This window comes from Orycteropus afer, unplaced genomic scaffold (assembly GCF_000298275.1).
Source record: "Orycteropus afer afer isolate SDZICR_OR568_19922 unplaced genomic scaffold, OryAfe1.0 scaffold00432, whole genome shotgun sequence".
Taxonomy (NCBI): Eukaryota; Metazoa; Chordata; class Mammalia; order Tubulidentata; family Orycteropodidae; genus Orycteropus; species Orycteropus afer.
The window spans coordinates 2,562,947-2,570,160 of NW_006922019.1; positions in this window are offsets into that span (position 1 = coordinate 2,562,947).

Genomic DNA, 7,214 nt, shown 5'->3' on the forward strand with positions numbered 1-7,214 from the left:
CAAGGGAAGGTGGGGACAAGATAAGCCTGGGGACAGAGACAAAGGATCCAAGCAGAAACTGAGGGTGGGGGTGGGGGGCAGCTTCAAGGTGGGAAAGTGACAAAGAACCTCACTGGAAACTGGGGGTTTGGGGGCAGGGACACCTGAAAGGCGGGAAGGGACACAAAGAGTCTGAGCAGAAATTAGGGAGTGGAGACTAGGAGAGTACTGAGAGAGAAGGACAGAAACTGGTAGATACTGGCAGGGTGGGTAGAGGGTGAAGAATCTATCTATTAGAGATCATATGGCCCTTGTTATGGATTGAATTGTGCTGGAATCCTACCCCTATTCCTCTGAATGCAATCCTGCTTGGGAATAGGGTTTCTTTGCTAATGAGGCCATATCAATATGGGGTAGGTCCTAAACCTAATCACTCTGCAGTTATAAAAAGAGCAGATTAGACACAAAGGAACACACACACACACACATACACACACACGAGGGTAAGACAGATACCATATGAGGATCATTATAAGCTAAGGAACCAAGGAGTGCCTGGGACTACCTACAAGGAAAAAATTGACATGCCTGAAACCCTGATTTGGACTTTTAGTCTCCTGAACTGTGAGAAAATACACTTTTGTTCTCTAATTCCAACCATTTAAAATATTTATGTTAAAGCACCACTAGGAAACTAAGACAGGGAGAAAAGAAAGATAAGTCACTCTTACTGTGGTATGGTTGATTGAAATTTGTTTTTTGAGAGATGTGATTGTTAGCTGTCCCTGACTCACGCTAAGTACTGCCCATCCTGTGCCATCTCCATGATGGGTTTTGGATTAGACCATTGTGATCCATGGGGTTTTTATTGGCTGATTTTTGGAAGTAGATCACCAGGCCTCTCTTCCTGGTCTGTCTTAGCATGAAGCTGTGCTGAAATGTGTTCTGCACCATAGCAAAATGTAAGCCTCTACTGACAGATGATTGGTTGCTGTGCATGAGATGCACTGGTCAGGAATTGAACCTGAGTATCTTCTTGGAAGGTAAGAATTCTGCCACTGAACAAACACTGCCTCCTATACAGAGTTAGGGTGCATAAAGCACATGATTTCATACATGTATTTGCTGATTGAAGGAGTCCCTGGGTGATGCCAACAATCAACATGTTTGGCTACTAACCAAAATGTTGGAGGATTGAGTCTACCCAAGGTGCCTCAGAAAAAAAATTGCTGATCTACTTCTGAAAAATCAGCCGCCGAAAATCTTACAGAGCACAGTTCTACTCTGATACGTATGGGGTCACCATGAATTGGAATTGACTCAATAACAAGTGATATTTTTATTTGGTGCTTGCAACACAACTTTGGGTTTGGGCTCTACCTACAGGAATTCTGACAAACTTTATTTTTCAGGTTTTACATTACAAAACAAGCAAGATATATGGTGTGTTTATAATGGTGTCTGTTGCACTCTGGGCTTATGCTGCATTATCAAGCACATCCCTAGTGGAGTATCGATATCTGATGATTGAAAGAATTTTCCATAGACTAATTTCTGTCTCTGCATATTTCCAAATTTGTTTCTCATTCCTTGCCCACATATTTCTTGTATGCACCATGCCAGGAGCCCTGGTTATGCAGTGTTAAGTACTTGGCTGCTAACCAAAAGGTTGGTGGTTCAACCCCCCAGACCCTCCACAGGAGAAAGATGTGGCAAAGATCACAGCCTTGGGAACCCTGTGGGGTTCTGTCCTATATAAGTCAGAATTGACACAACAGCCATGGGTTTAGTACCATAGCATACACTGAGATAATTCAGCACAACCTCATACCCTATACCTTCATGTTATAATGTGAATCAACTTAACATTGAGGGCAGTAGGACTCCCCTGGAAGCTATTCCTATGACAGGATGGCTAGAAACAATACATGGAAGGGATGATAAACCATATACATATCCTTCTAGTCCCAAACTAAATGTATCCCCAATTCAAATTCTTAGCCAAATTCTCAAAATGCTGCCTATCTTGAGGAAGGGTAGGGAAGAAGAGATATCACAGAGAAAGAGCTAGCAGTCATAAATTATTATAGTTAGAATATGTACTTTTCCCAAATGCCCACCAACTGATGAATGGATAAACAAAATGTGGTACACATCTGCCTTACCCTCGTGTGTGTGTGTGTGTAGGTGTGTGTGTGTGTGTGTTTGAGAGATGTGATTGTTAGCTGCCCTTGACTCATGGCCACCCCATAATCAATACTGCCCATCCTGTGCAATAGAATATTGTTCAGTCACAAAAAAAGAATGAAGCTCTGGTACATGATACCACATGAAGGAACATTAAAAACATTATGCTAAGTGGAAGAAGCTACTCATAAAAGGTCACATATTATATGATTCCATTTATTTGAAATGTCTAGAACAGGCAAAGTCATAGAGACAGAAAGCAGATTAGTCTTTGCAAGGGCCAGAGGCATGGGAATGGGAGTGACTGCTAATGAGTACAGGGTTTCTTTTGGGGGTGATGAAAAACTTCTGGAATTAGATAATGATGATGATTATATAATCACTAGATGTACATTTTAAATTAGTGAATCTTATGGTATGTAAATTATATTTAAATAAAGCTATTATAAAAATAATACTACTTTTGCACATTTTACAAAACATATGAGCAGGTGAACATATTGCTAGAGCCCAACCCCCCGGGCCTTGACAAAGGCCAGTGTAAACAGTGATGAATCCCCCTTTGCTGTAGATGTGTTATCAGTTATCAGTTGACACAAAAATACTGTGTGACATGAATAAACCAACCTAACATAAAAGCTAGGAAAAATAAAGCACAAAGACAAAACACTTTTAAGATATACACACACACACACACACACACACACACACAAACTAATAACAAAACGACAGAAATATGTCACTACTTATTGGTAATTATAGTGGATGTAAGTGGACTAATGGCTCCAAATTAAAAGAGAGGGTGGCAGAATGAATTTTAAAAACCACAACAAACTCCAAAACCAAACTCCCTGCCATTGAGTTGGATCGACTCACAGCGACCCTCCTTGGGTTTCTGAGGTGGTATCACTACAGAAGTAGATTGCCCAATCTTCCTTCCAAGGAGTGGCTGGTGGGTTTGAACCTCCAGCCTTCTGGTTAGCAGTCAAATGCCTTAGGCATTACACCACCACAACATGCTCCAATTATATGCTGTTTACAAGAGACATACCTTAGACTTAAGGACACAAATAGATTGAAAGTGAAAGGACTGAAAATATGTTCCATATAAAAAAAATAACCAAAAGAGAGCTATAGTAGCAATCTTACTATCAGCAAGGTAAACTTAAAGTCAAAATCTGTTCTAAGAGATAAATATGGACATTATATAATGGTAAAAGAATCAATCAATCAATAAGACTTAACAATCATAAGTGTGTATGCATCTAACATCACAGCACCTAAATTTATAAGGCAGTCAGTGATAGAATTGAAGAGAGAAATAGATAGCGCTACAATAATAGTTGGAGGCTTCAATAGACCACTTTTAATATTGGACAGAACAAAGAAAGTTTCAATAAATTAAAAAAGATTGAAATCATACAAAGTATTTTCTCCAACCACAATGGAGTGAAGCTAGAAATCAGTAACACACACACAAAAAAAAAAAACTGGAAAATACACAAATACAGGGAAACTAAACAACACACAATTCAATTACCAATGAAACAAGGAAGATCAAAAGATAAACCACAGAGTTCTTAGTCAAATGAAAGTGAAAGCACAACATGCCAAAACTTAAAGGGAGAGAAACTTATGGCAATAAATGCCTGCCTAAAAAAGAAGAAAGATCTCAAATTAGCAGCCTAACTTGACAACTTCAGGAACTAGAAAGAGAAGAGCAAAGCAAGCCTAAACCTACTAGAAAAAAGGAAATACCAAAGATCAGAGCAGAAATAAATACAATTAAAAACAGAAAAACAATAGAGAGAACAAAACCAAAAGTTGTTTCTTTGAAAAGATCAATAAAATTGACAAGTCTTTAGCTGGATCGACAAAGGACAAAAGAGAAAAGATGCAAATAACCAAAATAAGAAATGAAGGAGGGGACATTACAACTGACCCAACAGAAATAAGGAGAATTATGACAGAATACTATGAACAACTTTATGGCAACAAAGTGGATAACCTAGGTGAGATGGACAAATTCTCAGCAGCACACAATCTACCCAAACTGACTTAAGAGGAAACAGTTGTATCTCAACACATATATAATTAGTGAAGAGATAGAACCAGTATACAAAAAACCTATCAACAAAAAAAGTCATGGACCAGATGGCTTCACTGGACAATTCCACTAAACATTTAGAGAATTGACACCAATCTTATGTAAACTCTTCCCAAAGATAGAGAAGGAAACAATACTCTCTAATTCATTCTATGAAGCAAATGTAACCCTGAAAAAGAAATAAGAAACCAGAAAATCTAAAAAAAAAAAAAAAAAAGGAAATTATAGGCCAATATCTCTTCTGAATATGGATGCAAAAATCCTCAACAAAATTCTAGTGGACAGAATCCAACAGCATATTAAAAGAGTCATACACCATGAACAAGTGGAATTTACAAACACAGGGATGGTTCAACATTAGAAGGTCAATCAAAATAATACACCACTTCAATAGCATTACAAAGGCAAGGAAACACATGATCATGTCTATGGATACAGAAAAAGCATTTGACAAAATTCAACATCCTTTCTTGATTGAAACCCTAAATAAGATTTGGGTAGAAAGGAAATTCCTCCATATGATCCAGGGCATATATGGAAAACCTATAGAAACATTATACTTAATGGATAAAGACTGAAAGCTTTCTCCTTGAAATTGGGAACAGGATAAGCATGCACACTCTCACCACTTCTATTCAATGTTATCTTATAAGTCCTAACCAGAGCAATAAGACAAGAGAAACAAATAAAAGGTATGTGTATTGGAAAAGTAGAAGTAAAATTATCTAGAAAACTTCTAAAGTTAACAGAAGAATTTAGCAAAGTTGTAGGGCACAAGGTCAGCAAACAAAAACCAGTTGGGTTTCTATGCACCAGTAATGAGAACTCTGAAAGGAAAATTAGGGAAAAAAAAATTCCATTCACAATAGCATCTAAGAGAATAAGATATCTAGGAATAAATTTAACAGGCACGTGAAGGACGTTTATGAAGAAAATTATAAAACAATGCTGAAGGAGATTAAAGAAGACTTAAATAAATAGAAAGATGTTCTACATTCATGGATTGGAAGAAAAATAAAAGCTATCTATAGATTCAACACAATTCTGATCAAAATTCCAACACCTTTCTTTATAGAAATGGAAAAATCAATCTGCAGCTTTATGTGAGGCCCTGCATAGCTAAAGCAATGTTGGAAAAGAGGAACAAAGTAGGACTCACATTTCCTGATTTTAAAACATACTTTACAACTACTGTAATCAAAACAGCCTGGTACTGGTATAACAAAAGACACATAGACCAATGGAATAGAATTGAGAGTCCAGAAATAAACCCACACATCTATGGTCAACTGACTTTTGGCAAGGATGGGTAAGTCCATTTGATGGGGAAAAAAGCATCTCTTCAATACACATTGTTGGAAAAATTGAATCTCCACATGCAAAAAATGAAACAGAATTCATGCCTCACAACATACACAGAAACAAATTCAAAATGGATTAAGGACCTAAATGTGCAAACTGAAATGATAAAATTCTTAGAAGAATAAGGAGGGGGTTCCGGCAAGATGGCAGACTAGGCAGAAAGACTGCATAGACCCTCTTCATCAAAGAAAAGGGAAACCAAATAACACAGACACAGAAGATAACCCTGGACCCCTGAGCCTTGAAGGGAAAGATATAGAAGTGGACTAAACCCCAACTAGCAGAATAATTTGTGTGAAAATACCAAAAAAGGAGACATACAGAGCTGCGGAGCTGTGGCCTGGCAGCGATCCTGAGTGATCCTGATGGCACAGACAGCTTGAAGATTCCCGAGTGGTGGTAGGACCTAAGAGTTAACCAAAAATCAGCCCTGATAGCCAGGGACTGCATGGAGGACTGTGCACAGTGGCTGGGGAATAAATGGAGAAGGTGAAGAGAAAGGTGGGCTGAGCTGTGGATTTTTGCCAGTCCGGAGAGCACAGCCATTTTGAAGCTTTAAAAGCAGATTGACTATTTTGAATATTTAAAGAGACAGCGCTCTCGTAGATTCCTGGGGCTGAAGAACACATTCTGCTTTCCAGCAACCCCAAGGACACTCCAGACCCGCAAGACTGAAAAGGTGTGACATTCCTCCTGTTACTCATACCCACACCCGCTTGGTGAATGGAGGTGCGGCCATCTCCCACTTGCACCTACCTTCTGGGCCCACAGGAACTCCATCACAGTCTGTGTGCTCAGATGGAGCCTGGGTGCCCTGCCCTGTTCTCCACTGATTCTTTCCTTTTCTTTCTCTTTTTTATTTATTTATTTTCTTTGAACTTTCTTTTTTTCTGGTGATTAGTTTCCTGGTATTTGCCAGTTTTAAAACAACTATTATTAATAATACTTTTGTCCTTTTTATTATTATTCTTAATCTTCCCCTCCAAGATCCTAGTTTTGAGCATTTTTTCTTTTCTCTGTTCCTGGTTGAATTTTTTTTTTTTTTTCATTTAAGGGTTTTTTTTCCTTGCCCGCCTTTTTTCTCATGGATGACCCTGTTCCTTTTTTTCTTTTTGCACTTTTCCCATTTTTGTTTCTTTCTTTATTCTTCTTCTCTGTTTTTTTTCTCTTAGTCGCTATCCCCAGATATTGCAGGTTTTCTTGTTTTTTCTTCTACTTTTTCCCTTTTTGGCTACTGTTCCTGTGTGATTACATGGTGTGGTTTTTATCCGTGTGCTTTTAGTTGTTTGATGGTTATTCAACTGTAATTTGTGTCTAATTGAGTGGGAAACAACAGTCCCCATAAGACACAACTATACCCACACCTTCTGCAACTTCACTTACTGAGTGACAGCCACTACCCCCTTCTCCACCAACAGGCCAATGATAAAAAACCACCAAGAAGATCCTGAATCATCCATGGTTGCTCTTCACAAACAGTTAACAGAGATCTAAATACAACAATGCCATGATGCCTCAGAGACAACAGACCATCACAGTCCACACAAAGAAGCAGGATAAAGTGGTAGAAACAAGGGAG